Source organism: Bufo bufo, chromosome 7, assembly GCF_905171765.1.
Source record: "Bufo bufo chromosome 7, aBufBuf1.1, whole genome shotgun sequence".
In the NCBI taxonomy this organism is placed as follows: Eukaryota; Metazoa; Chordata; class Amphibia; order Anura; family Bufonidae; genus Bufo; species Bufo bufo.
In genome coordinates, this window is record NC_053395.1 from 30,627,242 (window position 1) to 30,650,911 (window position 23,670).

General features: G+C 42.8%; 1 long non-coding RNA gene across 1 annotated transcript; it reads left to right on the plus strand.

The window, feature by feature from the left end:
• The first annotated feature begins 1,577 nt into the window (after positions 1-1,577).
• Positions 1,578-15,509, plus strand: LOC121007420. Its single transcript, XR_005780411.1, has 3 exons — positions 1,578-1,589; positions 12,583-12,585; positions 15,376-15,509. It is a non-coding gene; the product is annotated as an uncharacterized LOC121007420 (long non-coding RNA).
• The last annotated feature ends 8,161 nt before the right edge of the window (positions 15,510-23,670 follow it).

Here is a 23,670-nt window from a genome sequence, read left to right on the forward strand (position 1 = left end):
TCGGATGCTGCTAGGCAGCAGGGGGCAGTCATGTACACAGTTTGTAGTATATTTTAACTAGAAGCGTCCCCATCACCATGGGAACGCCTCTGTGTTAGAATATACTGTCGGAAATGAGGTTTCACGATCTAACTCATATCCGACAGTATATTCTAACATAGAGGCGCTCCCATGGTGATGGGGACGCTTCAAGTTAAAATATACCATCGGATTGGAGAAAACTCCGATCCGATGGTATAAAAGGGACTCCAGACTTTACATTGAAAGTCAATGGGGGACGGATCCGTTTGAAATGGCACCATATTGTGTCAACGTCAAACGGATCCGTCCCCATTGACTTGCATTGTAATTCAGGACGGATCCGTTTGGCTCCGCACGGCCAGGCGGACACCAAAACGACTTTTTTTTTTATGTCCGTGGATCCTCCAAAAATCAAGGAAGACCCACAGACGAAAAAACGGTCACGGATGACGGAAAAACGGGACCCGTTTTTGCGGACCACAAAAAAATACGTTCGTGTGCAGGAGGCCTTACAGGTAGGTGTCTGGATGATAGTTGAGGCACAGGTCACATTGTAGATGATGTAGCAGTGGTCCTCGCCCCCGTGTCTTGCGCCTCCTGCTCCTTCCGTTTCCATGGAAGCTGGGAGATTACACCTCACTGCCTTGCATCAGCCGGAGGAACAGTAACTTTTTGTTTTGCGTGTTTCCTTTTTCTCACCTGAGAATTTTGGGTTGCTATGACAACAGCAGGTGGGCACAGGAGCCCGGGAGTTTCCAGATAGCGGACTGCGAGGTGTCTCCTGGACATAGATATGAGGGATGGGGCTGCCGCCAGTTTAGTGAGCCATGCATATTGTAGCCACACGCCAGTGCCCGGATTAACTCCTTAGTGGACAGGGCGGGGTGTGCTGGCATGACTCATCCACTATGACTGCAATTATTAGATGGTCAATAAGCAAAAATATATTTTACTGGCTATTCCAATAGTCTTGCTATATCTGAGATAATCCTGCCCCCCCCCCTTTTTTTTTTTTTTTTTTTTTTTTTTTTAGGATTTACAGATTTGCTGCTGATTTAGGAGCAATCCATAGCAAAATCTGCAACAATTAGGGCATGTTCACACAGAGTATTTTCAGCGCTGAAAAAAAAAATTATTCGAAATCCACGTCAGGCTTTTTTGGAATGTGTTTTCTTTCTGACATGTTTTTCAACGCAGTTTTTGATGTGGTTTTGGTTAGGATTTTAATTCCTGCCAATTTTCTATGATAATTCTGGACGTGGATGCTGCAGGGAATCTGCGTCAGTAATTAACAGGACACTACATGCGATGTTTGAATCTACATGCAGATACCCCATTAAAATCAATGAGAAAGATCTGAATGCGTTTTTGATGCCGATTTTTGGTGCGGAATCTGCACCAAAATCCGCACCGAGAGTCCATCGTGTGAACATACGATTAGGATTTTTTGCCGAATCTCTCTCAGGCCCAGAGAAGATCAGTGAGCGGGGACTGCAGGAGAGGATGTCGGGCCTGCAGAGGAGAGGTAAGTTTATTTCTTTTGGGTCTGGTTTGAGGTCTGATATGGGGTCTGATGATCTGATAAGGGAGTATTAGGACCTGATAAGGGGTCTGAGCATCTGATAAGGGGTCTGAGGATCTGATATGGGGGTTTGATTTGAGGATCTTATAAGGGGGTCTGATCTGAGGATCTGATATGAGGGTCTGATTTGAGGATCTGATATGGGGGTTTGATGTGAGGATCTGATATGGGGGGGGGGGTATGATCTGAGGACTGATATGGGGGTCTGATCTGTGAATCTGATATGGGGGTCTGATTTGAGGTGTGATATGAGGTCTGATTTCAGGATCTGATATAGGGGTGTGATCTGAAGATTTGATATGGGGGTCTGATCTAAAAGGTAAGGAGGTATTTTTTGTACTGGCACGCATTATACAGGAATACTTTTTGTACTGTTACACATTATAAGGGGATATTTTTTGTACTGGCGCACATTGTAAGGGGGGATTTTTTTGTACTGGCACACACTATGGGGGCATTTTTTAGTGACACATATTATATGAAGAAGTATTACTACCGGGGGACTTTGTGGAACATGATTTCTAGTATGGGGACAATGGAAGAATTATTGCTATTAGGGGCACTGTTAACACTATGGCAGATAATTAATTCTATTGGTGGGACTTTGAGTAGCACTAATACTGTGGAGGTACCATGGCACAGTATTAGCTTAGCACAATTATTTTTGGGGGACATTATGTTTATACTGTTAGTGTCAGGGACCCTTTTTTCTGGGTGGAGTTATTTTTTAGGGCACTGTGTGCCAATAATTACCAAAGGGTGCACTGTCTGTGTGGTGCCAGTATTTTCAGGGGGACTGTTTCTACAGTATGGTGCTGGGGGGCAGAGTGGCCACAATATTGGGGGCAGAGTCTGTGATTCTAAGATGTCTGTGTGTCAAACCCTGCAGAGACGAAAAGCGGCTGAAATCAATTATCATGGTGGTCTGGCCTGAAAGGAGAAGATAATGAAAGTGTTACATGATGTTCTGAAGTAACTTAGGAGTGCTTTATAATGCTCTGCAGCAGCTGAGGAGTGTTATATGATGTTCTGCAGCAGCTGAGGAGTGTTATATGATGTTCTACAGCAGCTGAGGAGTGTTATATGATGTTCTGCAGCAGCTGAGGAGTGTTATATGATGTTCTGCAGCAGCTGAGGAGTGTTATATGATGTTCTACAGCAGCTGAGGAGTGTTATATGATGTTCTGCAGCAGCTGAGGAGTGTTATATGATGTTCTGCAGCAGCTGAGGAGTGTTATATGATGTTCTTCAGCAGCTGAGGAGTGTTATATGATGCTCTGCAGCAGCTGAGGAGTGTTATATGATGTTCTGCAGCAGCTGAGGAGTGTTATATGATGTTCTGCAGCAGCTGAGGAGTGTTACATGATGTTCTGCAGCAGCTGAGGAGTGTTATATGATGTTCTGCAGCAGCCGAAGAGTGTTATATGATGTTCTGCAGCAGCTGAGGAGTGTTATATGATGTTCTGCAGCAGCTGAGGAGTGTTATATGATGTTCTACAGCAGCTGAGGAGTGTTATATGATGTTCTGCAGCAGCTGAGGAGTGTTATATGATGTTCTGCAGCAGCTGAGGAGTGTTATATGATGTTCTTCAGCAGCTGAGGAGTGTTATATGATGCTCTGCAGCAGCTGAGGAGTGTTATATGATGTTCTGCAGCAGCTGAGGAGTGTTATATGATGTTCTGCAGCAGCTGAGGAGTGTTATATGATGTTCTGCAGCAGCTGAGGAGTGTTACATGATATTGCGCAGCAACTGAGGAGTGTTATATGATGTTCTGCAGCAGCTTAGTACAGTTTTATGATGTTCTGCAGCAGCTGAAGCATGTATTAAGATGTTCTGTAGGAGCTGTGACATAGTACTACATAGTACATACTGCAGTTGCTGAAAACCCTCTTTCTTAAGATAGAAGGAGCGCTACACGTCAGTCAATAAGTGGTTCACATAGAAGATGGAACTTCCTGAAAAAGAGCGGATGGAAGTATAAAATGGTTGTACTGGATGGACTTCTTTAGGTATTTTTCAACCTGACTGACTATATAATTATATAACAAACTACCTCTGCGGATGTGGTGCAGGTTCTGGTATCAGAATGTGATGCTCCTATGAATATGGGAAATGTCTATTGACATTCATTAAACAGTTAATGTGCAATTCATTCATGTCATGGCTTTCATACAAGGAGGTCACTAAGACCTAGTTAAGTTGCCTTGTTAATGCATCCCCATTCATGATTATTAATGTACACATTGTATAATAGAGCCTACAATTCCTTAGACTCCATCAGTGTAAATCTAACCCTTCTTGCAGCCAGTAACAATGATGAAGGATCAGAGATGAATTCATAATAATACAAAGACGCTCTAAGCAAAGATAGGAAATTATCATAAGGAAACATGCAATGTGGATGGGCACCATGCATAGTAATTGTAGTAGTTACTGTCCCTCTTTACAGATCCCCTATGCCACTTCCTACAGCCATGTTATAACTTTACAGTGGTAGTCTGAATTGTGCAGATAATAATAATAATAATAATAATAATAATAATAATAATAAAAAAAATAATACAAAGTTAATAAACACAGTGATGTCACAGTACAGGATAATTTACACAGTGATGTCACAGTACAGGGATAATAAACACAGTGATGCCACAGTACAGGGGTAATAAACACAGTGATGTCACAGTACAGGGATAATAAACACAGTGATGTCACAGTACAGGAATAATAAACACAGTGATGCCACAGTACAGAGATAATAAACACAGTGATGTCACAGTACAGGAATAATAAACACAGTGATGCCACAGTACAGGGGTAATAAACACAGTGATGTCACAGTACAAGGATAATAAACACAGTGATGTCACAGTACAGGATAATTTACACAGTGATGTCACAGTACAGGGATAATAAACACAGTGATGCCACAGTACAGGGGTAATAAACACAGTGATGTCACAGTACAGGGATAATAAACACAGTCAAGTCACAGTACAGGATAATTTACACAGTGATGTCACAGTACAGGGATAATAAACACAGTGATGTCACAGTACAGAGATAATAAACACAGTGATGTCACAGTACAGGGGTAATAAACACAGTGATGTCACAGTACAAGGATAATAAACACAGTGATGTCACAGTACAGAGATAATAAACACAGTGATGTCACAGTACAGAGGTAATAAACACAGTGATGTCGCAGTACAGAGATAATAAACACAGTGATGTCACAGTACAGGTATAATAAACACAGTGATGTCACAGTACAGGGATAATAAACACAGTGATGTCACAGTACAGAGATAATAAACAGTGATGTCACAGTACAGGGATAATAAACAGTGATGTCACAGTACAGAGATAATAAACACAGTGATGTCACAGTACAGAGATAATAAACAGTGATGTCACAGTACAGGGATAATAAACACAGTGATGTCACAGTACATGGATAATAAACACAGTGATGTCACAGTACAGAGATAATAAACAGTGATGTCACAGTACAAGGATAATAAACACAGTGATGTCACAGTACAGAGATAATAAACAGTGATGTCACAGTACAGAGATAATAAACACAGTGATGTCCCAGCACAGAGATAATAAACACAGTGATGTCACAATACAGGGACAATAAACACAGTGATGTCACAGTACAGGGATAATAAACACAGTGATGTCACAGTACAAGGATAATAAACACAGTGATGTCACAGTACAGAGATAATAAACAGTGATGTCACAGTACAAGGATAATAAACACAGTGATGTCACAGTACAGAGATAATAAACAGTGATGTCACAGTACAGAGATAATAAACACAGTGGTGTCACAGCACAGAGATAATAAACACAGTGATGTCACAATACAGGGACAATAAACACAGTGATGTCACAGTACAGGGATAATAAACATAGTGATGTCACAGTACAGGGATAATAAACACAGTGATGTCACAGTACAGAGATAATAAACAGTGATGTCACAGTACAAGGATAATAAACAAAGTGATGTCACAGTACAGGGATAATAAACACAGTGATGTCACAGTACAGAGATAATAAACAGTGATGTCACAGTACAGGGGTAATAAACACAGTGATGTCACAATACAAGGATAATAAACACAGTGATGTCACAGTACAGGATAATTTACACAGTGATGTCACAGTACAGGGATAATAAACACAATGATGTCACAGTACAGAGATAATAAACAGTGATGTCACAGTACAGAGATAATAAACACAGTGATGTCACAGTACAGAGATAATAAACAGTGATGTCACAGTACAAGGATAATAAACACAGTGATGTCACAGTACAGGAATAATAAACACAGTGATGTCACAGTACAGAGATAATAAACACAGTCAAGTCACAGTACAGGGATAATAAACAGTGATGTCACAGTACAGAGATAATAAACACAGTGATGTCACAGTGCAGGGATAATAAACACAGTGATGTCACAGTACAGAGATAATAAACACAGTGATGTCACAGTACAGGGGTAATAAACACAGTGATGTCACAGTACAAGGATAATAAACACAGTGATGTCACAGTGCAGGGATAATAAACACAGTGATGTCACAGTACAGGAATAATAAACACAGTGATGTCACAGTGCAGAGATAATAAACACAGTGATGTCACAGTACAGGGATAATAAACACAGTGATGTCACAATACAAGGATAATAAACACAGTGATGTCACAGTACAGGGATAATAAACACAGTGATGTCACAGTGCAGGGATAATAAACACAGTGATGTCACAGTACAGGGGTAATAAACACAGTGATGTCACAGTACAGGGATAATAAACACAGTGATGTCACAGTACAGGGGTAATAAACACAGTGATGTCACAGTACAGGGGTAATAAACACAGTGATGTCACAATACAAGGATAATAAACACAGTGATGTCACAGTACAGGGATAATAAACACAGTGATGTCACAGTGCAGGGATAATAAACACAGTGATGTCACAGTACAGGGGTAATAAACACAGTGATGTCACAGTACAAGGATAATAAACACAGTGATGTCACAGTACAGGATAATTTACACAGTGATGTCACAGTACAGGGATAATAAACACAGTGATGTCACAGTACAAGGATAATAAACACAGTGATGTCACAGTACAGCATAATAAACACAGTGATGTCACAGTGCAGGGATAATAAACACAGTGATGTCACAGTACGGGGTAATAAACACAGTGATGTCACAGTACAAGGATAATAAACACAGTGATGTCACAGTACAGGATAATAAACACAGTGATGTCACAGTACAGGGATAATAAACACAGTGATGTCACAGTGCAGGGATAATAAACACAGTGATGTCACAGTACAGGGATAATAAACACAGTGATGTCACAGTACAGGGATAATAAACACAGTGATGTCACAGTACAGGGGTAATAAACACAGTGATGTCACAGTACAGGATAATTTACACAGTGATGTCACAGTACAGGGATAATAAACACAGTGATGTCACAGCACAGGGATAATAAACACAGTGATGTCACAGTACAAGGATAATAAACACAGTGATGTCACAGTACAGGGATAATAAACACAGTGATGTCACAGTACAGGGATAATAAACACAGTGATGTCACAGTACAGGGATAATAAACACAGTGATGTCACAGTACAGAGATAATAAACACAGGGATGTCACAGTACAAGGATAATAAACACAGTGATGTCACAGTACAGGGATAATAAACACAGTGATGTCACAGTACAGGGATAATAAACACAGTGATGTCACAGTACAGGGATAATAAACACAGTGATGTCACAGTACAGAGATAATAAACACAGTGATGTCACAGTACAGGATAATTTACACAGTGATGTCACAGTACAGGGATAATAAACACAGTGATGTCACAGCACAGGGATAATAAACACAGTGATGTCACAGTACAGGGATAATAAACACAGTGATGTCACAGTACAGGATAATTTACACAGTGATGTCACATTACAGGGATAATAAACACAGTGATGTCACAGTACAGAGATAATAAACACAGTGATGTCACAGTACAGGATAATTTACACAGTGATGTCACATTACAGGGATAATAAACACAGTGATGTCACAGTACAGGGGTAATAAACACAGTGATGTCACAGTACAGGATAATTTACACAGTGATGTCACAGTACAGGGATAATAAACACAGTGATGTCACAGCACAGGGATAATAAACACAGTGATGTCACAGTACAAGGATAATAAACACAGTGATGTCACAGTACAGGGATAATAAACACAGTGATGTCACAGTACAGGGATAATAAACACAGTGATGTCACAGTACAGGGATAATAAACACAGTGATGTCACAGTACAGAGATAATAAACACAGGGATGTCACAGTACAAGGATAATAAACACAGTGATGTCACAGTACAGGGATAATAAACACAGTGATGTCACAGTACAGGGATAATAAACACAGTGATGTCACAGTACAGGGATAATAAACACAGTGATGTCACAGTACAGAGATAATAAACACAGTGATGTCACAGTACAGGATAATTTACACAGTGATGTCACAGTACAGGGATAATAAACACAGTGATGTCACAGCACAGGGATAATAAACACAGTGATGTCACAGTACAGGGATAATAAACACAGTGATGTCACAGTACAGGATAATTTACACAGTGATGTCACATTACAGGGATAATAAACACAGTGATGTCACAGTACAGAGATAATAAACACAGTGATGTCACAGTACAGGATAATTTACACAGTGATGTCACATTACAGGGATAATAAACACAGTGATGTCACAGTACAGGGGTAATAAACACAGTGATGTCACAGTACAGGATAATTTACACAGTGATGTCACAGTACAGGGATAATAAACACAGTGATGTCACAGCACAGGGATAATAAACACAGTGATGTCACAGTACAAGGATAATAAACACAGTGATGTCACAGTACAGGGATAATAAACACAGTGATGTCACAGTACAGGGATAATAAACACAGTGATGTCACAGTACAGGGATAATAAACACAGTGATGTCACAGTACAGAGATAATAAACACAGGGATGTCACAGTACAAGGATAATAAACACAGTGATGTCACAGTACAGGGATAATAAACACAGTGATGTCACAGTACAGGGATAATAAACACAGTGATGTCACAGTACAGGGATAATAAACACAGTGATGTCACAGTACAGAGATAATAAACACAGTGATGTCACAGTACAGGATAATTTACACAGTGATGTCACAGTACAGGGATAATAAACACAGTGATGTCACAGCACAGGGATAATAAACACAGTGATGTCACAGTACAGGGATAATAAACACAGTGATGTCACAGTACAGGATAATTTACACAGTGATGTCACAGTACAGGGATAATAAACACAGTGATGTCGCAGTACAAGGGTAATAAACACGGTGATGTCACAGTACTGGGATAATAATGGCTGGGAAGGCTAGCCTGTACCTAGTATTGCAGTGTTCAACTGATCTGCAATACCAGACCCAGCCTGCAGACAAGTGTGGCTCTGTTTCTGCGGGGGGGGGGGGGGGGTGATTACATTTCTTTTTTTTAATTTCCATGATAAGAATGATGAATCTCTTTATAAAATACATAAAACCTGCGCCCTGTACGCTGCACAATGAAGGCATTAGCGCACACTTAGATTGGATTAAAAGTTCTTAGCGTCTCTTTAACTCTACAGAAAGCGTCTAATACGAGGAACAATGAGGAGTCATGAATCATTGACTTCCCACCGCGTGATTCATAATTCGCCTTTATAAATAGTCACGTCCCGGGCTGGCAGCATATCATATCAATCATCCCATTTAAACAGTCTATCAATTAGCGCCTTTCATGATGGTTCCTTATGGCTCTCTTCTCTGTTTGCACAGTTTCGGGGCCTGGTTCCCCCGTTGTACCTCTGAAAGTCCCAGCATGCTCCGTGCTCCGCGCACCTGTAATTACACCCACTGTTTTCCCAGCGTGACTTTCACTGTCGGATCCTACATCCCATTAATAACTCTTATTTTAAGATGCTCAAAAATGGCGGCTTAATTTATAAAGACGTCATTGTAATTAGTGTCCTGGGAACGGGCTTGAGATGCTTTCTCCCCCTCTCCTCCTCTTCCATTTAACTAGAATTCCGCCGATAGTAATGCAGGGCAACATCGGTAGTAAATCAGGGAACGGCAGAGACGGAGTCACAAATGAAAGGTTTGGGCGCCGCATTCCAGCTGCTTTAAGGCTTTTATAAAACCCCATTTCGGATGAAGTTCGTTTTTCTGGTTTTATTATCGTCCTCTTTACAATAAACGCTGTCAGGGGTCAGGACTGAAAATGACAAGTATTAATTGGGTGGGTCATTGTACCGGCCATTATACAGTAAGTGCACCTACACAGCGGGTATCCCATCCAGCAGCAGACACATGCAGTCAGAGGACTTACCTGCCTTAGAGGAAGGACATTTACTAATAGGATAGATAGATATGAGATAGATGGATAATAGATAGACAGATCCCTCAATCTATAGACAGACTGATCCCATAGACAGAGAGATGGAGAGATAGATAAAAGAAAAAGGAAATTCCACGGCACTTCCCAAAAATAAGTGGTATTATGCCACAACCTATACTGGTGGCGCTATAAATAACACGATAGATGGTCCTACTGAATAAGTGGTCCCCTATCCTAGGACATATAGCGCTATGTATATTTTAGGACCACTGATGTCCACAGTCTTTATACATAGGGTGAAGTCCTCCAAAATACCATATAATAGAGGAGGGCCACTGCTTATAATTATTTGTCCTGCGGACCTTTCTAATCTGGAAATATCTGATATTCGGACCGTTCGTCCTGTGGGTTGAGACAAAATTTATAGCTGTATTCAGTACGTTACCAGTCCCGTATTAAACATCTTTGGCCGCTCGGTATCCGGGCAATAACGCTTCACAGTAACAAGCTCTATATTGATATTACGATTGAAAAAAACATGTATTTTAGGCTTCATGTACACGACCGTGCCGTTTTTTGCGGACCGCAAACCGCGGATCCGCAAAAAACGGAAGCCCCCCGTGTGCCTTCCGCAATTTGCGCAACGGAACAGGCAGCCCATTGTAGAAATGCCTATTCTTGTCCGCAAATTGCGGGGCCACGGAACGGAGCAACGGATGCGGACAGCACACGGAGTGCTGTCCGCATCTTTTGCGGCCCCATTGAGGTGAATGGGTCCGCATCCGGATGCGAACCCAAACAAGGGTTATATTAGATAAGAAAAATCTCAAGTAGGCCTGGTTATTCTCTATTTCCTGTTTGTTAGTAAAAGAGTAACAAACGCAGCAAAAACACATGAAAACCGCACCTGCATTTTTATGATTATGATGTTTTTATTTCATGAAGCATTTTATTTAAGATAATTCATAATATGATATATATTTTTTACTGTATGAATTAAGTTAGCCTTTGTAAGAATAGAATGGAGATTATATATACCCGATCATACACTCACCTAAAGAATTATTAGGAACACCTGTTCTATTTCTCATTAATGCAATTATCTAGTCAACCAATCACATGGCAGTTGCTTCAATGCATTTAGGGGTGTGGTCCTGGTCAAGACAATCTCCTGAACTCCAAACTGAATGTCAGAATGGGAAAGAAAGGTGATTTAAGCAATTTTGAGCGTGGGATGGTTGTTGGTGCCAGACGGGCCGGTCTGAGTATTTCACAATCTGCTCAGTTACTGGGATTTTCACGCACAACCATTTCTAGGGTTTACAAAGAATGGTGTGAAAAGGGAAAAACATCCAGTATGCGGCAGTCCTGTGGGCAAAAATGCCTTGTGGATGCTAGAGGTCAGAGGAGAATGGGCCGACTGATTCAAGCTGATAGAAGAGCAACGTTGACTGAAATAACCACTCGTTAGAACCGAGGTATGCAGCAAAGCATTTGTGAAGCCACAACACGCACAACCTTGAGGCGGATGGGCTACAACAGCAGAAGACCCCACCGGGTACCACTCATCTCCACTACAAATAGGAAAAAGAGGCTACAATTTGCACGAGCTCACCAAAATTGGACTGTTGAAGACTGGAAAAATGTTGCCTGGTCTGATGAGTCTCGATTTCTGTTGAGACATTCAAATGGTAGAGTCCGAATTTGGAGTAAACAGAATGAGAACATGTATCCATCCTCTGATGGCTACTTCCAGCAGGATAATGCACCATGTCACAAAGCTCCAATGATTTCAAATTGGTTTCTTGAACATGACAATGAGTTCACTGTACTAAAATGGCCTCCACAGTCACCAGATCTCAACCCAATAAAGCATCTTTGAGATGTGGTGGAACGGGAGCTTCGTGCCCTGGATGTGCATCCCTCAAATCTCCATCAACTGCAAGATGCTATCCTATCAATATGGGCCAACATTTCTAAAGAATGCTATCAGCACCTTGTTGAATCAATGCCACGTAGAATTAAGGCAGTTCTGAAGGCAAAAGGGGGTCCAACACTGTATTAGTATGGTGTTCCTAATAATTCTTTAGGTGAGTGTATATTTCCAACTTAAGATGATCTATGAACTGATAGACGGGATCCTGAATATAAGAAATGGGGATCTCTGTTATATCCCAACATTTTGGGCATAATTTAGAATAGGGATGGTCTGGAATTCTGCTCCATACAGGAATTAAGGTCCACATTTTAAAGATCTCTCACTGTCCCAATAAGCAATGCTCCTAAATGCACCATATGAAAGAAAGCTTTGAGACACCCACTGTTCAACCACTGAGGAAGGGGTAGCTGTGACACCGAAATGCGTCTGATACAGAACAGTGAGGGACAATATTGAGCAGATCCAGCTCGGATATATTACATTAATTGTGGACTTTGTTAAAGAAAGTTGGCGGATACTCAGCCGCTCTACAACAGATTCTGGACTCTAGGACATTAGAAGCCAATCAACGCACATTGCCTCGGACACGTGGGACGCCACGGGGAGGCTTACGGACCATGTGGGACGCCGCGAAGGACCTTGCAGCTCAAAGAGCGAGTGTGCTTCCTGGACAGCCCCGGTCAAGGAACCCGGATACCGAGCGGCCAAACATCTTTAATACGGGACTGTTAACGTACTGAATACAGCTATAAATTTTGTCTCAACCCACAGGCCGAACGGTCCGGATATCAGATATTTCCAGATTAGAAAGGTCTGCAGGACAAATAATTATAAGCAGTGGCACTCCTCTATTATATGGTATTTTGGAGGACTTTACCCTATGTATAGAGACTGTGGACATCAGTGGTCCTAAAATATACATACCGCTATCTGTCCCAGGATAGGGGACCACTTATTCAGTAGGACCATCTATCATGTTGTTTATAACGCCACTAGTATAGGTTGTGGCATAATACCACCTATAGTTAGCTATATACAGATAGCACTATTATAGTGGGTATATAGATAGTGTTTCAGCATTTTATATCTCTCTTATAGGGCCATTTTATTATTTTTTTATGTTTTTATTATAATCGATGTGTGCTTTTATGATGTGATATTATTAAATATATGGTTTTTAGACAAGTCCATGTATTGCCAGTTATAGCGCGCCCCCCATCTTTACATTTTCTCCTTTTTCTTTACTGCGGTATTGGGGATACCTAGGGGTGAGCACCTCTCCTGTTTTGGTATCTTAGTTGAGCCGCTATAACACTAGCCACTTCCCAAAAATAGATACGTGTTTATTTCACCAGATGCAACGTTTCGGTAAGGCAAGTTCTTATTTTATTTTTTTTCTATTTTTTTCTACTTTGTTCTACTATTGTTTGCAGTGCTGCTGTCACCGCCAGCTCTCTGAGAAGGTCTGGCAGACGTTCTTCTGTACCTCTTGCATGATGTTCTTTGTTTTGGTTTCACTTTGTCATCTCCTTTCCTTCTCCCAGCTGTCACCTATTTACACTAATTGCCTCCCTTTATATTCCCTCCCATACTGCCTCACTTTGCGGTTTATACTTCTTCCTGGAGGAGTTGTTCACTGCTGGAGACTGCTACTACTGATTCCTCAGATAAGTGTTTTTCTTTTATTTGTGTTTCCTTGCTGGCTTGATTCTAGGTGACCCTGACTCCGTCCGTATTAAGTGCAGGGAGCCGGTGGTCGTGTCCCCTCACTATTATAGGTATTTTAGGTGTCACACAGTATAAAGTACGCGGGCATGCAATTGTCTACCATAAAGACCTTTGCATGGGCATAGCAGTCAGGGAGAGCTCTAGGGTTTTTATAGGGCTCACCTATATGCTCCTTAGTTTGGGATCAAGCCAGTCGGATGTTTATTTATAAGTTCCAGCTTTCTGCAACACCTTCCGTGACAGCTGCCCAGCCGCTTTGACTTTAAGATAGATAGATAGATAGATATAATAGATGATAGATAGATATGATAGATGATAGATAGATAGATATAATAGATGATAGATAGATATGATAGATGATAGATAGATAGATATAATAGATGATAGATAGATATAATAGATGATTGATAGATAGATATATATAGACAGATAGATAGATATAATAGATGATTGATAGATAGATATAGACAGATAGCTAGATAAATAGATAGATAGATATGAGATAGATAGGTACTGTAGATAGATATTTGACTAATCATTTGTGTGTAGTAGACATATGTCGGCTGTACAGTCCTGTCATAGTTACTCTATATATTGAGGAATAGCAGTTTGTTCTTTGTATTAATCAGTACTATAGAGGACAGTTCAGACTGCGGTGGAGATTATATACATGAATACATTCTGCTCACTTCCTTGTGTCCTTTAAGATAAAAGGTTATAATTCTGTGGAGCGTCTTGGCCTGTGTGACAATGACAGAGAGCTCAGGAATCTGTCATCAATGCCTCATAATCCAGCAGGCTCGACTTTTCTGCCGGTGTCTCATCAGTAAATATTCCCAGTGTGGCCTCCCAGTGACGCTGCCTCATCTCTCTTAGCTCTTTATTACCTTTCAATGACTTAAGCCCCAGCACCGAATAACTTCATCAAGGTGTCAGGTTAAACAGATTTGTCCCTCTAATGGTGCCTCTCACAGGTTCCTAATGAAAATTATTGATTGCTTTATATTAGCTTCAGATTTATGAGCAGGGAGCGGATCCGACTGTCGCCTGGATCCTAGTCAGTCTGGCAGTGGGGAGGTCTGTCCGGGACAAGCGGAGGGAAGCAGTTTCGGCACAGACTCTATGTAAGGGGAGACGTCTTGATTGTCATTACAGTCAAGGTCATCTACTGCAGGTGGAGTTTGCCATTGTGTTTTTCTAGACACAGTGTACAGCTCAGTATCAGTACCATCAAAAACACACAAGGACATTACATTGCAATGATTGAGATGATTAACCCTTCATAGAATGCAATAATTCCTCCTCATGGTTCAAGCAAGCACAAGATTCTCCAAAACCTTTGGAAGAAGCTTTAACCACCAACCTTTACAGTAGAAGATCCTTCACACTTTTAAAAGTTCATCCTCATTGATGGGGCTGAAAATCCTAACATCCCTTTATTCTTTGCTCCACTGCCAATTTATTCCTCTTTTTCCTAGCCCCTCTAGGCATATAGCTGTGGGCCACAATCAGAAGAGGCTTGGCCGTCCTCTAATTGTTGGTGCCCAGTCCTGGACAAAAAGACCTAGAACTTTTGAAAGGCTATGTACTCCTTTGGGGACAAGTTTTTTTTAAATTATTGCATTGTACTTATTTTGAGCTAAAAATAATTTTTTCAATTGGTCTTTAAAAAAAAATGGATTCCTTTTTTGTGTACATAGCTTAAGCTGTAGTAACACCCTTTCGATTTTCTGTCTTTTCCGTCAGACCAAGAGCAGATGGACTCCTTATCTCTGCTCTCTGACATTATAAACACTTACAGCTCAGTTCTTATCTTACTGGTAAGAATGTGGCTTAAAAAAGTGTTCATGACCTCTTAGTAGTTTAGAGATAAGGTTTATTAGATGACCAGTGTTCTGCCAAATCTCTATACCTTGCGAAAAGTCTATATCGGAAGTGACGCGGCCGCACCGGAAGTGACGCGGCCGCACAGAAATCAGCTGGAGGAGGGTGTGCGCAGCGCTGCGCAAGCGCACATCCACCGGCTTAGCAAAGAATAGAATAGAAGTACTTCGTACAGCGCGTGTGCGCACTTAGGGGTATAGAGATTTTGCAGCGCAAAATGTTTCATCAGATCTCCCTACCCCTGAGTGCGCAGGCGCCCACAAATCATCAGTTGCAGTTCATCCTTACCGCAGAGCTGAGTGCTGAATACCGAGCTCACCACATAGTAGAGCTGAACTACAACCAATGATTTGTGGGCGCCTGCGCACTCAGGGGTAGGGAGATCTGATGAAAAATTTTGCGCTGCAAAATCTCTATACCCCTAAGTGCGCACGCGCGCTGTACGAAGTACACCCTCCTCCAGCTGATTCCTGTGCGGCCGCGTCACTTATACTCTACGGTATAGACTTTTCGCAAGGTATAGAGATTTGGCAGAACACCGGCACAAAGTCAAAGTACCAGTCACACAGCTAGAAAAACAGTTAACCCTTTGTGACAGAATGGCTCAATAATTTTAATAAAGGTCAATTGAAAATATGATTTTTAGCAAAAAATGAGCAAAATGCAATCATAAACAAAAATTACCTCTGAAGATGTACATAGCCTTTAAGCATTCTGCTCTAATTTCTTCAAGAAGAAAAAGGAGGCAAGACTCTTGGGATGGTACTACCTTGCTTGTTTCGGTAGTATTGCTGTGTCAGAGTGTTGCTATAAGAGGTTAAAGTTCCACCAGGGTCCTGATGCCTGAGGGGGCTCAAAAGCCTTATAAGAAGCTGCCAGTGTTATCAGTGGCACATGGTAGGTGTGTATGTACGGCTTCTGTTAGGGTACTTTCACACTAGCGGCAGGACGGATCCGACAGGATGTTCACCCTGTCGGATCCGTCCTGCTGCTATTTCACCGTGCTGCCGGACCGCCGCTCCGTCTCCATTGACTATAATGGGGACGGAGGCGGAGCTCCGGCAAAGCACGGCAGTGCACGGCGAGAGGCCGCCGGACCAAAAAGTCGGACATGCAGTACTTTTAGTCCGGCGGCCTTTCGCCGTGCACTGCCATGCTGCGCCGGAGTTCCGCCCCAGTCCCCATTATAGTCAATGGGGACGGAGCGGCGGTCCGGCAGCACGGCGAAATAGCGGCAGGGCGGATCCGACAGGGTGAACAGCCTGTCGGATCCGTCCTGCCGCTAGTGTGAAAGTAGCCTTACAGGTTTGTCCTTGGACCTCATGGACTTCCCTTTTGCCACTGGAAATGGGTGCTACATACAGATTCCTACCACTTCTGGTGGCCACCCTGAGCTTGGGGTTCATTATTCACATGCTTCACAATAGCTACAGGAGCTGCCTTTCTGATGTATACGACATTTAGAGACTTGAACAAGAAGCCTGGATGTAGAGGAGATACAATATGGCACTGTGTCATAAAGACTGAAATTGATGGAACCAATTTGCCAGATTGGAGGTTCACATTTGGAGAATATGCGCAGATAATTTTAAAGGGTATGAACACGTCTGAGAGCATATTTTAGCATTGTATTGTATTGTGTGCTAGTAGCATTTTCCATTTGGTCTTTCTTACAAATGTTCAATTATTTGTCTTCAGCCTGCATCTTTTCATATATATTCCAGGCTGCTTTGTATCCTTCTCAGTGAAATCCACCATTCCTAAGAGCTCCTAAGCGCTCATTTCAGCTGATTGATAAGAATTCAGCTTAAAGGGGTTGTCTGGGTTCCGCTTGAATTGTGCAGGGCAAGGGAATTTGCTTGAGATCTTTATGTCACCGGATCTCAAGAAAATTCCCTTGGAGAGCATTGGAGCATGAAATCCTCCGATGCTCATATCAGAGGGCCTGGGATATGTTTGGCTTCCGAGCTGAGTGTTTGTTTATGAGCTCTCAGGACTGCAGAGGTAAGGGTACCCACCGAACCACCAGGCAGCAACTCTGATGGATTTCAATGTGAAGGAGAGAGAGAGAAATATGCCAGGAATATACATAAAAAGATGCAGGGTGTAGAGGACAAAAATTAAAATTGAAAATTGTTAATAAAGACCAATTGAAAAAAAAAAAACATTTTTAGACCAAAATACCGTAAGTACAATACAATATTAAAAAATGAATTCAAATGTGTCCATAAGACAGGTGAAGAAAGGACAAGTGTTCTCAGTTTTGGACATTTTCTAGTTGTTGGAAGGGTCACTTGACAATAAGCTGATCAAGAAGTTGCCTCACCTACTGGGGTTAACTGTAATCTGTGAGTAGACCTGACAATGTCACCTCAGGGGCAATTAAACATTGCTCAGTGCCAATTTATATCAGTAGGATGTAGATGTAATGAAAGACAGGACAGCTCCGCCACTGTGGCCAAGAGATGAAGATTTTGATCCGACTTTGTTCTGATGTGAACAGAGGACTTTACATGATAGTGATCTACAAAACCTATATTGAAAAAGAAATGGCCCTTCTTCTTTCTTGGAAATGTAAAAAATACAGTAAATAACTCTGAGGGGAAGCATATTTTTCATTCCTTTATTGCTTTGATAAATTACTTCCATTTTTTCTTTGTGGTTTGGAAACGGAGACGGTTTATTAGGTTATTCCCCAAGTCTCCTGCCGTCAGAGTATGTGGAGTCCTTGCAAGGATTTTGTCCTAATTAAATCAACAAACAGTTTGTGGAAGTGAGGAGAATATGAAGAGTATTCTAGGAACACGGTGATTAAAGGTGTCTCCCGCTACCACATGATATGCACTGGTCCTTTAAGGACTCTCCTGGGAACTGAAAGATGATATATTACTGTGTAAATTGGTCTGAAAAGAAAGGAGAACATTGTGGTTGCCTTAAAGGGACATTAATGCCTACATATTGTGCACTATGGTGTACGGTCTTTGGAGCATTTCATTATATTATGTACTGGGGGCTCCTACATACTCAATAAGGTCTTATTGCCAACCATACTCCAGAGGTGAGGAACCCACGTCACACCATATATAATACAAATGGTCCACAGAACATGTAAGATTTTGCAATATCGGACATTTACTAACAGGAATATAAAATTAAATGTATTTACTTTCACGTCTGCGAATGTGAACTATGTAGTAAGTTACCATTAACCCTCTCAACACTACAAACAAGGGATTTTTCCATTACCCCCCCGACAACCCTAGACCACCACTAAACACTGCTCTAGACCACCACCAGGAATGTTGTTAATCATTACTCTAGACCACCAGGAATATTACTAATAACTACTGTAGACCACCAGGAATGTTGCTACTCACTACTCTAGATCACCAGTAATGTTACAAATCACTTCTCTAGGCCACCTGGAATACCACTAATCACTACTGTAGGCCACCAGGAATGTTACTAATCAGCAAAAATGTTACTAATCCTGACTTTAAACCAGCAGTAATGGTACTAATCACCACTCTAGACCACCTGGAATGTTACTAATCACTACTTTGCATCATTAGAAATGTTACTAGTTACTACTCTAGACCACCATACATGTTACTAATCACTACCCTAAACCACCAGAAATATTACTAATCACCACTCTAGACCAAGAAGCATGCTAAGCCTACCATACATATGAGATTAAAGTCAGCAGGAATGGCAATTTCGGACGTTCCGTCCAACTGTCGTTTGAAAAACTAGCGTGAACGACCGTTCACGATGGCCATTGGCAGACTCTTGTCTTCCAAAAATGCGATCCGCCATGCCGGAAAACTTTGGACATTCATTGGCCGAAACTGCATGCTGATGTCATGATTAGCTGAATTCAGCTGATCACTTGCTATTGTGCTCAAGTATAAGGGAGTCATTTAAAAAAAAAAGTTTAGTTGATGGGATTGTTCAGATGAACGACCCTATGGATGACTATCGGCCACAATGACCCATTATCTCAGATGTATGGCCAGCTTTACTAATCACTACTCTAGATCACCAGGACTGTTACAAGTCATTACTGTCTACAGGTTCTGACCTGGGGTCTATATCTTTATTTAAGAGGTCTGGTGCGTGATTAATATCCATTTTGGGGTCCGTTGAATGCACTCAAATGATGGTGGTTGGCGGAGTTTCCTATATACAGTAAACAGGTGGAGCATAAATAAAATCAAGGCAGAAAAATGTTTTTGTGCCACCGTGTGATTACTTACATTGTTGTCAGTGACGGCGTCCCCTAGAATTTCTTTTGCATCCAGATTGCTGCGCCCATCTTCTACATCTGGCTGGAGCCTCAAGTGGTGTGGTGCTGCCTGCAAGATGCCAAAAGAACAAAGGAAGCAAGGGGGTAAGGACAATGAAAAACAAATGAAAATTTGAGTCGTAACTAGGGTTGAGCGAACAAGAAACTGTGTTCGGCGATTTCTCAGCGCTTTTTGAAAGACTGCAGAGCAGCCAATCAACAAGCGTTTAACTGTCTGACCTTAGAAGCCATCACAGCCATGCCTACTAATGGCATGGCTGTGATTGGCCAGAGCAGCATGTGACCCAGGCTCTATATAAGCTTGAGTCACGTAGCGCTGCACGTCCCTCTGCTGTGCTTAGTGTAGGGAGAGGATGCTGCTGGACTTGTGATTTCAGGGAGAGAATAAGAGAGAATCTAACTCAGCGATCTACATAGAAATAGTTGTGTGGGTGCAGGGCACAATCGTTTTACCCTGCCCTGAGGCCATTGACAAAAAAAACAAAAACTTTTATCCGTCTGTTAGTTAGGTGGGTGGAGGCGGCGGTGGCCATTTTATGCAAGCTCAGTGCACCAGCACTGCATCTGAGCTTTTGGGACATTGAAAATCTATTTTTTTTTTGGCAATATACAACATCTGGATTAGTCAGTGTGCAATTTTAGCTAGAAATACAGCCATCATTTTCTGGGGTTTTAAAAACACACTTTTTTGCCAAAAAACTGTATTTTCCTGATCTGCAAGTGTTAAATTCAAGTTTAATATATACAGCTTTCATATTCTGTTACCAAAAAAACACCTTTTTGGCAATATACAACATCTGGATTAGTCAGTGTGCAATTCAAGCTAGAAATACACCCATCATTTTCTGGGGTTTTAAAAACACACTTTTTTGCCAAAAAACACTATTTTCAGGCCTTGCAGCATCAGCACGTGTGAAATTACAGGCTTATATACTGCTGTAAAATTCGGTTGTTAAACAAACACTCGTTTGGGCAAAAAAAAAATTGTTGGCAGCCTTTGATGCAGATGTCATTGTGAGATACACCCTTAATTCATTTGGGTTACATTCAGAGATTTGAAATACAGCCATTTGGTGCAACAATATTAATTCAGACCTACAGAGGTTCAGGCCCTGTGAGATACACCCTTTACATACAGGGGTTTGATTCAGGCAATTGAAATACAGCCATTTTGGGCAAACAAATCTTTAATTGAGGCCTACTGTGGGTCAGGCCGTGTGAGATACACCCTTTACATACTGTCGTTCTATTCTACTATTAATTAAACACCCATTTAGGGCAAGATCCTAAATTCGGGAAATATGAGGAGAGCGTCAAATAAGGGACGTGGCCCAGGTCGTGGTGCTGCTGGTGGAGCTCCTGTTGCAGGGAGAGGACGTGGTCGATCTGTGCCAGCTACACGCACAAGTGAAAACCCTTCCTCAGGTGCGAGTAGGCGACAGAACCTGCATCGGTATTTGGTCGGGCCTAATGCGACTCTACGAATGGTAAAACATGAACAAGTACAGGCGATAGTAGATTGGGTTGCTGACAGTGGATCCAGTTCCTTCACATTGTCTCCCACCCAGTCTCCTGCTGAAAGACCACAGTTGGCACCTGCAGCCGATATCCATCAGTCTTTCACCTCACCCCCTTGCAAATCAGCCAAGCAGTCTGAGCCCCAACTCATGCAACAGTCTCTTCTGCTTTTTGATGACTCTGTTAGCAGGGTTTCCCAGGGCCATCCACCTAGCCCTGCCCCAGAAGTGGAAGAGATTGAGTGCACCGATGCCCAACCACTTATCTTTCAAGATGAGTACATGGGAGGACCATCGCAGCACGTCTCGGATGATGACGAAACACAGGTGGTAACTGCTGGGGATTTCAAAAGTGTGCAGACCGACAAGGAAGGCAGGGGTGAAGACTGCGTGGAAGATGATGTGGAGGACGATGAGGTCCTCGACCCCACATGGAATCAAGGTCATGCGAGTGACCTATTTAGTTCAGGGGAAGAGGCGGTGGTCACACAAAGCCACCAGCACAGCAGAAGAGGGAGCAGGGTGCAAAAGCGGAGCAACCGTCCTCTAGACAGTACGCCTCCTACTGCCCACCGCAGCAAGGGACCGAGCACATCAAAGCCAGCTCCAAGGAGTGTCCTGGTGTGGCATTTCTTCAGACAATGTGCTGACGACAAGACACGAGTGGTTTGCACGCTGTGCAATCAGAGCCTGAAGCGAGGCATAAACGTTCTCAGCCTGAGCACAACCTGCATGACCAGGCATTTAAGTGCAAAGCACGAACTGCAGCGGAGTAGACACCTCAAAAACCAAGAAAGGTTACTGGCTCCTCCGGGTTCCTCTTCTGCTGCAGTCGCGGCCTCTTCATCCACCTCTGGAGTGACAGAGCCACCTGCCACCCTGCAAACAGAGGATCTGCCAGCAACACCAACACCTGGGTCACCAAGCATCTCCACAATGTCCCATGGAAGCGTTCAGCTCTCCATCTCCCAAACGCTGGAGACGAAGAGGAAGTACCCCGCTACCCACCCGCGATCCCTAGCCCTGAATGTCAGCATTTCTCAAACTGGCCTTTGAAATGCTGTCATTCCGTCTGGTGGAGACGGATAGTTTTAAAGGCCTTATGGTGGTGGCTGTCCCACAGTACGTCGTGCCCAGCCGCCACAACTTTTCAAGGCGAGCCATCCCTTCCCTTCACAACCAAGTAATGGACAAAATCAGGTGTGCACTGCGCAACGCCATCTGTGGCAAGGTGCACCTGACTACGGATACGTGGACCAGTAAGCACGGTCAGGGCCGTTATATCTCCATAACAGCACACTGGGTAAATGCAGTGGCGGCTGGGCCTGAGGCGGAAAGCAGTTTGGCGCATGTCCTTCCACCACCGAGGATTGCAGGGCGCTTCAGTTTTCCTCCTGTTGCTTCCTCCTCCCACTCTGCTTCCTCATCCTCTACCAGCTCCTCATCCGGTTAGCGTAACACCTTCACCACCAACTTCAGTACAGCCCGGGGTAAACGACAGCAGGCAGTTTTAAAACTTATCTGTTTGGGGGACAAACCCCACACCGCGCAGGAGCTGTGGACGGGCCTTGAACAACAGACCCATGAGTGGTTGGTGGCAGTGAGCCTCAAGCCCGGCCTGGTGGTGTGCGATAATGGGCGAAATCTTGTAGCAGCTCTGGGACTAGCCGGTTTGACGCACATCCCTTGCCTGGTGCATGTGCTGAATTTGGTGGTGCAGAGATTCCTTAAAAATTACCCTGATATGTCAGAGCTGCTGCATAAAGTGCGGTCCGTCTGTGCGCGCTTTCGCCGTTCTCACCCTGCTGCTGCTCGCCAGTCAGCGCTGCAGCGTAACTTTGGCCTTCCCGCTCATATGCGACGTGCCCACGAGGTGGAATTTCCACCTTGCACATGCTGGCCAGACTGAGCGAGCAGCAGCAGGCGATAGTGGAGTTTCAGCTGCAGCACGCACACGGGTCAGTCGCACTGCGGAACAGCACCACTTCACCACCAATGACTGGGCCTCCATGCGAGACCTGTGTTCCTTGTTGCACTGTTTCGAGTACTCCACCAACATGGCCAGTGCCGATAATGCCGTTCTCAGCGTTACTATCCCACTTCTATGCCTCCTTGAAAAAACGCTCCTGGCGATGATGGAAGAGGATGTGGCA